Genomic DNA, 7,733 nt, shown 5'->3' with positions numbered 1-7,733 from the left:
TTTTTTTTTTTTATCATCAGAAAACTTGCTGAGAGAACACTCTGTCCCATGTGCATGTCATTAATGAATACGTTAAACAGTTCGGAGCTCAGTATTGACCCCTGGAGGACACCACTAAGTACTGGCCTTTAGCTGGACTTCATGCCGCTGATCACAACCCTATGAGCCTGGCAGTTCAACCACTTTTCAGTTCACCTCTCTGACCACTTATCTAGCTTGCACTTCATCAGTTTGTCTTTGAGGGCACAGGAAACAGTGCCAAAATCATCTAAAACTGAAATAAACAACATCCACTGCTCTCTCCTCATCTACCAGGCCAACCTTGAAGGTTATCAGGTTGGTTAAGTATGATTTCCCCTTCATAAATCCATGCTGACTACTCCCAATCACCTCTCTGTCCTTCACATGCCAGAAAATGGTTGCCAGGATTAGCTGCTCCATCATCTTTCCAGGGATCAAGGTGAGGATGGCTGGCCTGTAGTCTCCCAGATCCTCCTTCAGCACCACATTTTCCCTAGCCTTCCTTTCGCTGATTTTGTATTTGTAGAAGCCCTTAATATCTCTTGCCAGTTTCAACTCTAGGTGGCCTTTAGCTCTCCTAGCCCCATCCCTGCATGCTCAAACTGCGCCTCTCTATTCCTCCTGGATCACCTGCCCCTGCTTCCACCTCTTGAACACCACCTTTTTGTGTCCAGGTTTTGTCAGGAGCTCCTTGTTCATCCAGGCAGGCCTCCTGTYACCTCTGTTTGATTTATGGTTTGCTGGGATGGACYAYTCTTGACCTTGGAGGAGGTGACCMATGAATATCAGCCAGATCYCTTGCACCCTGCTTTCCTCGAGGGCCATATCCCATCACATTCCTCCAAGCTGGCCCTCAACAGGCCAAAGCCAGCTCTCCTGAAGGCCAGGGTTATGATCCTGCCTTTTGCCCTGCTCCTTTCTCACACAGTCCTGAACTCCACCATCTCATGCTCACTGCAGCCAAGGCTGCCCCTGACTTCCACATCATCTTCCTTATCTGTAAGGATAAGGTCCAGCAGAGTACCTCTCCTTGTCAGCTCCTCAATCACCTGAGCTAGGATTAATGCATTAAAAAAACCTTCTAGATTACTTGTGCCCTGCTGAGCTGTCCCTCCAGCAGATACTAGGGTAGTTAAAGCCCCCAGGAGGACCAGTAGCTGCAAACATGAAGCATCTTCCACTTATCTCAAGAAGGCCTCATCTAATTTTTCTTCCTGGTCAGGTGGTCTATAGCAGACACCCACTACAGTGTCACTCGTGCTGGTCTGCCCACTGATCCTGACCCATCAGCTTTCAGCTAAACCCTCACATGTCTCCAGGCAGAGCTCCAGGCATTCCAGGTGCTCTCTCACATCAATGGCAACTCCTCCTCCTTGTCTTCCTGGACTGTCCTTCCTAAAGACCCTCTATCCATCCATTGCAGCATGTGATAGCTCACTCCTGTGAGCTATTCCACTGTGTCGCCATGATCCCCATCAGATCATAGCCCTGTAACTGCACACAGACACAGATATTCCTCCTTTTTGTTCCCCATGCCGGGTGCTTCAGAAGCACATGTAATGTACATGTGCTTCAGAGAGGCATCCTAGCATGTTATCTTCCTAGAAAGGGCATGAGAACTTTCCCCTTTATGTGGTCCTGTAGGCACTTCCTATTTACATGCATATGATTGAGGTGACTCCCTTTCAGCCCCAGATCCTTTGGTTGCCAGCCCCATCCACTACTTCCTTACTTGACCATTAGTCATTCATAATAAACATAACCCTGAAATAGGATTCAGAAGGATAGATCTCAAAATGACACCTTGTTTTTTCAGAAAATATGAAAAAAAATTGCAGGCTTAACTACATGAGTATAAAGTGCCCCCACTCTTCTGACTAGTGGGGGTCATCACAATGTCTTACAAGCTTCCTGTATGTATTTTTTTTCAAACATCAAAAATCAAAATAAGAAAATAAGAAAATGACTAGGTGTTGGAAAAGGCAGAAAGTACGTGGTTTTAGTTGAGTTTTGGCCCAAAAGCAGAAATATGCACAATAATAATCTCAGATAGAAGAAAAGCTCATTAACACAACAGTGAAATGGCAAAGTGAAAAAGAGACAGTCAATAAAAAGTGAAAGACTAAAGTAGAATGGAACCAGTCAGGAAAGTTCTCCAAAAGGTGACGCTCAACAATATCACTGACAGTTTAATTCATGACTGATTTTTTTATAACTGAAGTCTGCTGAAGGCAGGCTAAAATGAATAACTGCATTCTGTAKAGAGGCAATCTTCTTCAGCATTCATAACCACATAGGATAACATGTACCTGACAATTTAAAAGCAGATAATTTTTTCCCCATATAACAAAATGACTTTTTATATTTTCCYTTTTCTAAGAAGACATTATCCCATACAGGGATCTGGCAAACAGTTTAGTAAAATTCTGTTTAGAATTAGATGCATCATTTTTAAAAGCATAATCACAGAATCACAGAATGATTGAAGTTGGAAGGGACCTCTGGAGATCATCTAATCCAACCCCCCTGCTCAAGCAGGGTCACCTGGAATATGTTGTCCAGGATTGTTTGCAGACGGTCATATGAGTACTGATACTCTATTGCYCTTCATGATTGGGAGCAAATGGTGCACAATCTGACTTGATGAAAATAAGACCACTTTTACATATAAATAATAGATTGATGATTTTCATGTGCAGAAATGCACAAAAAAATTATGGGTTACAGGCAAAGATGGACCTAGCTCAGTTTCAGGACTAGAAGTAATTCATAATCTATCACGTAACTAGACAATCTGTTACAGATATCAGTAACCCCCACTCCTAAATATTTGTAGTTTATTTGTAATCTCTGGGTCTTTTCTCTGCTGCTTTTTGCTACTAAATGATCATCTGCTATGAAGTACATTTGAACAGTTTCTTAATCTTTATTTGGAAAAAATTGTATGTTACAGTGGTTAGGCCTCTAATAAAAAGACACGTTTTTTGGAACTCAGATCACGTAGTTCTTATTCTGAATAACTCCCCACTTTTAACACCAGTTAGAAGCAAAACTTGACTCATTTGTCTCACTTATTCCATATATGGGGATAATATCAGGATCACACTGATGCTTTTCCCGTGCTAACATAACTAAGGATTTGATTCACTCTCTCAGCTGCATCACTGAGCTATGAGTACCTAACTCTGAGCAATTCATATACTGAGTTCATCTACATATCAGGCCAGAGAAAACTAAAGAGACACAATATCACAAAGATGAGAATTCAAAAATGCCTAGAGAGGTAAGGGCCTACTTTGGAATAGTTTATAGATACTGTTCACTTGAGCAGAGCATRGGAGTCAGGATACCAGTTTCTCTGTGTACAGAGAGTAGGAATGCCTTCTGCCTAMTTATGACCTATTACAGTAATAGAGAGTCTTCCAGTAGGGAGAAAATCTTAATCACCTGGTCTCCAGTGTTAGAAAAAGGCAGTGTGATGCAGCCCAGATGTCCTATAAAAAATGATCTGATAGGCATGTGGCAGAAAACCAAAACTGCTGAAGTTTTAAACCTCCCATCTTAACACTTGGGCATCCTAAAAGCTTGAGTGCTATCCTCCTTTGGCCCTGTCATACTTTAGAGTGCTCAAGATCAATTTTAATTTCCTAATTCATACCAATGGAGTGTTAATCTTCATAATGYCAATCTAAACCTAACATGATTACCACCATTGCTGCTAAACAGAATGACCAAAAAATGGACAGTGTTACATAAGAGGCTTCAGCATATTCTTAAGAAATGAGTTTGATTTTCAAACATTATTTTCAGATATAGTTAACACACATTAGAGTTAAAACATATTACTTTAAATTTTACCCCCAAATGACATTTGACATTTTGTTCTACTTGCATGGTCTGATGTCTGTCCTTTTTCGGAATGTACACAAATTTCAGGTTTCATAGGCTCTTTGACTTGCACAAGGAAGAAAAACTGTTTTGTAAGTTAGCCATTTCATTTTCACCGCTTTTATTTAAAAAAAGAAAATGAAATAAAAAACATCTTACCAAGATTTTTAGTGTTCCTTGTGTGCATTCTGTCTAGAAATAAARTAAAAATACTTTTTTTGCATGAGTTTTTGGCACTTGTTTCTTCAGTTCCAGGGGCTGCTAAGGAAAATTGAGATGAATAAAAATGAATAAARCATGGCAAATTATACTTGGAATTTTCTTAATTTCAGAAGAAGTTCTGTACGACTGATAAAACATTTCTCCTTCCCACAATCAAACTTGGTACTTTTTTCCTATTTCTGAATAATGCCCTAAAATTGATTTTTAATTATTTTATAAACAAACAGCTAATACTGGAAAAAAATCTGGAAAAGAATTACAAAATGGAGTTATAGATTTAAGCATAAACCAAAGAGAAGTAACAGTCTAATATATTCAAGTCTCCAATCTTGACCAATAACTTGTCAGCAGGTAAATCTGCATTTCATTTATTGTTTGTTAAAATATACTTCTATGAATTACATAAAAAAGAAAACATTAGTTAACATTTCCACCATGCACTGAAATTACATCTGTTAAAAGGTAAAASGAAACATTAAAACTGTCAGGCTTCTGTAGAAAAGCTTTGATAAAAATCTATGAACTCTATTAAAGTGAAAATCTATATTAATTAAAAGGAAATGCAAGAGAGAGGGCAAAGTTCCAGTATGCCAACAGAAGTGACAAATTATAACAGAATTTTGTGTCACCACATAAGTATCTACTTATATATGTTAATGACTAAATACTAAAAGTATTTGTACTTTGAATAATAAAGTATCAAAGCAGAGAACTGAATCTCTTAGATAACTTTCTTCCCTTCAGAATAGACAACTACAATGACATCTTGTACTTACTTAGAAATCATACAGTTCCAYGAAAACCCTCTGAAGTAAATACCATAACGTAAAACAAGATGATTAGATGTACAGCCGATTTTCTTCACGGGCTACAAAATATAACAGATGGTGGCTATCACTAGTGTGAACCTGATAAYGTCATTGGCTTTAGTAATGTAATAAGATGTACAGCTCAGTGGAGTTCAGCGGGTATGAACAGAATTGTTGTTATGATGACTTATGACAACTAAGATATAAGTTCTGTAAGAGTTCTCCAGCTTCACTAACATGAGACAACCGTGAGGCAAGCAACCTAACAGTCACCAAAAGGCAGGTCAAACATTCTGTACACAGCTCTGTACAGCTGTGACCCAGATGAACATAACCATAAGAGGAGAATCATTTTGTAGCCTGCTCTTTACTCTAACAGGACCTTTGCAGCTCTACTCCAGCTGGAGCTTCAGGCTTTGTCTCCCTTCCAAACTCAAATCTAGGTGTTCCTGTCATCTAAGCTTTAGCCTTCAGCCCAGTACAATAGGAAGAAATTGTGAGGGGAAAAACCCCTTTGCAGCTGGCCCTATCTTTSGCAGTCACTTTGCAGCCTCACTTAAGATGGAGCTGTAGGTTGTCACTCTCACAACACTAGAGCTGTTGTGAACCTTAACCTTTAGTAGAGACGAAACCTTAGTCCAAGTTCCCAAGCCCAGCACAAAATGAAAGATTTCTCAGGGGAAAAGCTTTTGCAGCAAAGTCCTTTATTTGGCATCCCTTTGCAGTCCCATTCCCACTAGAGCTTTAGGTTTTGTCTTTCTCCCAACACAGTTTCTAACCTTAACCTGAACTCTGCTCCTTGAGGAGTGCTGAGCCTCAGTCCAAGCTCCTTACCTGTACCCCAGTGGAATAAAACTGCAGGGGAGAATTCTTTCTGCAGTCCACCCTTCCCATCAGTGGCCTCTTCTAACACTCACTATAATTTGGKCTTCCAAAATTAATTCTAAACCTGAACCAAGCCAGTGTGTAGACCTATGGTTAGTGTTAGGGTCTGATGAGAGAAATCCCAGAGTTCCAGCAGGAATAGGGCTACAAAGGTGCTGCCAAAGGAAAGGGTAGGCTACAAAAACAGTTCCTAAGTTTTCCTAAAACAAGCTGTCCAGAGACTTGGTTTATCCTCGATAAAGGTTATCTTCAGCAAAAGTAGAGCTACAGCCCTGTAAATAAGTTTTCTGATTCCCATAGGGTAACTGTTATGAACTTTTCTTATTTTCTAATTCTTCCTKCACTGCATCTTAGAATTATTTGAGTTTATTTTGGAGACAACATTTTTTTTATAGAGTACACCATCAGCTTACCTTGTAGTACTTTGTCATCTACTCATACTGTTAAATGTTAGGCTCACATTTTCTCACAGGCTTAATTTCCATGTCTAGTTACAATATCAAGAGTTGTTTGGATTTTCTTCCTGGAAGAAGAAAACGTAACAACTCATAACAATATGTTCTGATGGAGAGATTTTTGTTTAGCCTAGACCTAGGTATCCTCAACAGTGTGTATGCTTGTCAGTCTTCAGTAACCTAGGAGGACATCATACATGCAGCAAGACAAAGTTTCTGAGGAGGCTTCAGTGCACAAGCTGATGTTCAGTAAAATTTTCTAGCTTTTCCTTACTAGTAAAAATACAGTGAAAGTTCTTCCTGCCAATATGGTTGTAATTTACACCTTTCAGKTGCTATCTGCAGTGAATCAGGTCCCCTAATAAGTAAAGGCAACCAAACCACAGGAAACAAAGCTAACTAAATAGCACACACAAATGTCCTCTAGCTGAAACAGCAGGTTTTCACACAAATTTAGATATACCAAGTAMAACTGCAAAATTAGTACCGATTTTCCTTTCCTAACATCAAAAAGTAATGCCAAAAGAAGCACAGTTCTCTGTCTGTTTTCTGGAAAGGAGTATGAGTCACATCAGAAAACATGATAGGTGCAGTTGACAAACATGCAGCAGTACATAGCAAGGAAACAACACCGGTCCAGTCACAATCTAGATAAATTCTACTGGTATACCCTGAAAAACTGAATTCAATGATGGAGAGCTATGCCAGGAAGTTCTCACAGATGATCCAGTGTGTAATATATTGTTTGAATGGCTTATGAATTGACAAGTGACTCACAAGGAGAAGTGCCAAATGGATAATTACTTTAGACTTTGTAATATTAACTAAAAAGTAGAAAAAAGTCAGGCCTGACGTAACTCATTCATTCCTTCTATAGCTTGCCATGCAGCGTCCATCAAGTATGATGCCAATTTGTATATTATTTTGCTATAAAGATACATCGATCAYAATGTTGCTCTAGAACAACACTGACAATTTGTCCTTCACTTGACTTCTTCCTAAAGGCAGTAGTTTAAACCTTTACGAACGAGATAAAGGAGTGAATAAAAGGAAGAAASCTCTGTCAAATTGATTCCAGCCTGACACAAAATGTCACCTATACAAAAGCTGCACAATTATCAGAACTGAGATTCTCCTTCACCACACAGCTCAGCAGGTTCTATAGATAGAGCATGAGTGCAAAAATATCTGARCATCAGAAAAGCATGAGTTGGGGCTAGTAACTTGGATGGTAACTTCTAATTGATTAATTTAAGAAAGTGTACTTATTTTGAAATGGAAGTCTAGGCTGTTCAAGTTTGTCTTGCTTGCAACAGCAAGGTACAGAAAACAGTATTTTATTCTTTCTTAATCTGAAGACTTTTCTAAAGCCCAAGACTAGCAGAAACTCTCTATTTGAAGAGTAATCATGACTGCATTAGTCCAACGAAAGTCTTGTCCCAGGCCCAGGGGT

General features: G+C 39.2%; 1 long non-coding RNA gene across 1 annotated transcript in view; it reads right to left on the bottom strand.

The window, feature by feature from the left end:
* The window catches only part of LOC146600295 (uncharacterized), an 8,348-nt gene extending 3,419 nt beyond the window's left edge, over positions 1-4,929 (bottom strand). Inside the window, exons 1-2 of the long non-coding RNA XR_014898314.1 lie at positions 4,908-4,929; positions 4,069-4,170 (exon numbers count right to left, since the gene is read on the bottom strand). This is a non-coding gene — a long non-coding RNA (uncharacterized LOC146600295). The remainder of the gene's footprint in view (positions 1-4,068; positions 4,171-4,907) is intronic.
* Between the last annotated feature and the right edge of the window lie 2,804 nt (positions 4,930-7,733).

The sequence above is a fragment of the Rhea americana genome, unplaced genomic scaffold (genome assembly GCF_003343005.1).
Source record: "Rhea americana isolate MKP2758 unplaced genomic scaffold, rheAme1 scaffold_123, whole genome shotgun sequence".
Lineage (NCBI taxonomy): Eukaryota > Metazoa > Chordata > Aves > Rheiformes > Rheidae > Rhea > Rhea americana.
This window is presented reverse-complemented; position numbering and strand designations above follow the sequence as displayed.